Raw genomic sequence first — 2,843 nt, 5'->3', positions numbered from 1 at the left:
TACCTCTGCCATAACCTGCCCACTGGTCACTAGGGATCCCACGAGGGTTGGAGGTTAAGTTGTGCCTTCCACCAATGTGGATACCCAAGTAGGACCTGCTAATAATAGAGGAACTACTGAAGCTGTTCTCCAGTGTCTTTTTGACCTTTTAGTTGGGAAGGCCCAGGCAAAGGTGATATTTGCTTCTGTGGGGACATCTGTTCCTGTCCATGGCTGTTGGCCTGTTTGATGTGAAAGTGGTATCATGTTTGCAGGAGTTCCATACTCTGGCATCCTGTGGAACTTGGCTGACAGAGAGTAGTACATCTTGGGTCTTCTTCCTGGAGAGTGCTGACTGCCCATTCTGCACGTGGATCCCATTTGTGTGCTCTGTGTGTGACGCAGGTTTTCTGTTTTTAAAGGCTGCACTGGAAGAAAGGAAGCAAAGAAGCAGGACTGGTTGAAATGCCCTTTGGAAGTGGCTCTGCCTCAGGAAAGGGCAAATTAGATCCTTAGCCTTGCAGACAAAGCTTTTACTGCCTGCCTTCATCTCCCACAAAGTTTTTTGTCTTGCCTGTCCTGCATATTCCTTTGAAGCTTTTGAGCCATTTTATTGTTATATTGTTATAGTCAAATTGTTTTCTGCATTTGATTTAAATACTTAGAAGGCACGGCAACTAAATCAGAGTAAGCACATCTATTGAGCAGTCAGCTTCACCTGGAACTACCTTTCTTTGTTCTGCATCATTTAATGCATTTCCACTTTTTGCACATTTTGCAGAAGGGGAAGAAAAACAATTCCATGATATGTGACAGCTCTCATTAGCTCTGCCTTTTTTCCAACATGTCACCATAGAAGTCATTCAAATCAATTTATCAGAAGTACAAGTTGATGCTCCCAGGCGAATTTTAGTCCAAAAGTATGTTAAGTAGTCCACAAATTATAGTCTTCCTCTTGTTAAGAAGCCTCTAAGAGATTTCAGTGGTACAGAGGCTAGTGCTGACAGTCAATGACATTACTAGGTCAAAAAAAGAATATATAGAACTGTTCTGGAGCCTGCTATCTCCTACTTTTCTGAACTGCCTGGTATGTAGTGAGTAATGAATACATTAAGCAAGAATAGAGGAAAAAAAGGTGGGAGGAAGAAGCCTTCTTACTAGAGCAATATATGCAAGAAGTGTGCCAGAGCACTCTCCTGCCACGTGCCTGTGTAACATGCATCATCCATCTCATCGACAGCAACCTACCTTGTTGCATATAGCAAATATGAAATGTAATACTCATTACATTACAAATGTAATCTTCCAAGACAGTCTGTGGGCACATACAGACACAAAACAAAATTGCATCTATTTTGTAGGATTAGCTTTCCACCATGAACAGTTGTTACAGCATCAGACAAGTGAGGGTATATGGGCAGATTGCCTTTCTGTGCAGCAACCAGTTGGTGAAGTGTCTGAACTGATCACAGCCATGCTGTGAGAGGAAGTGTCTCTCACCTCTCCTGGCATGGAATTCATTGCTGTTACTTCACACCTGGAAAAAGCCTTGCAAGCCTTAACAACACCAGCTTGTGAATAAAATACTCTATCTCTAAAATGTGCTTTTTATCTTTAAGACTTGCAACCGTGTTTCCTTACTTAATAATATTTTACTCTGCAGTGGGAAGTACTGTTGCATACAAAAGGAGGAGTTGTTACCACAGTGATGCTTATGCATTTTTAGTCTAGACAGGCAGGTATACAGCAATCGTACATCATACATTAAAAAGCATCCTTAAAACATCTCCACGCTCCACTCAAGGTTGCTGCTTGTGATCCATCTCCTCATTTGCTTTCCGTTTCAGTTAGATAAAGAACCTACTACCATAAACTATAGAGAATTACAAATTTAGTTACATTGCAGCTCAAGGAAAATATTAAATCCTATGCAAATATCCTAGCTCATTCCCCACTCTATTCCTTGAACAACAGCTTTGAATGCTGTTACATCAAAGAATAAAAAACAGAAATGCAAAGAAACAAACTGACAAACAGATACATTTTGAAAATATCAACACACCTAAAATCTCTTCACAGACCACTAACCCCTCTGCCACTATGAAAATAGCACCTCCTATTTATTCCATGGAACTAAAACAGATACAAAGAGCACACTAGCACTATTTGATAAAGCAAATTCTCAGCTACAAAACATTGATCCTCAATATAGTCACCACCACTAACTGCATTTTTGCCAGCAATAATTAAGAGCCTGCATGCCATGCTCATCAACATCAGCATGGTTGTTTGGCATGTGGCTTGTCTCACCTTGCTATCCCTGCTGCTGAAACACACCACTCATTGCCTCACTGCCCTCACATCCACTGTTTGGTTTCCACAAGCCTTCAGCAAGTGTCAATGAATGCCAGTCAATGGGTGCCATTTTTTCTGTATAGATGAATTCAATAAAACCTGTTGTTGCTTCCTGTGCACTTCCATGTCAGACATCATTGTGTCAGAGTGCCCTTCTGCTGCCATCTGTCACACAGCAACATGGAGTGGACATTGGTGGGAAGGTTCAGGCTCTACTGCTGTAGCTGCATCTGCCTCTGGCATTGTGGGCCAACATAACAAAATAGGAGGCATTGCTTTTGCAGCAGCCCTCATATTTTCACGAATGCAGTTCTTTCTGCCAGCACCTTCCACATGCAAGACTAATACAACTTACTATCCAAGCATCACTAAAATTGACCAGTTCTATTTAAATGTAATAGCCCAAAACCTAAACGCTCTAGCTTGTTAAGATTGAACCAAAATGATTCAGACTTAATATTTCACTGAATAAAATTTTATTTTTATTAAAAAAAAAAAGACCAAGATGC

This window comes from Lagopus muta, chromosome 1 (assembly GCF_023343835.1).
Source record: "Lagopus muta isolate bLagMut1 chromosome 1, bLagMut1 primary, whole genome shotgun sequence".
Taxonomy (NCBI): Eukaryota; Metazoa; Chordata; class Aves; order Galliformes; family Phasianidae; genus Lagopus; species Lagopus muta.
This window is presented reverse-complemented; position numbering follows the sequence as displayed.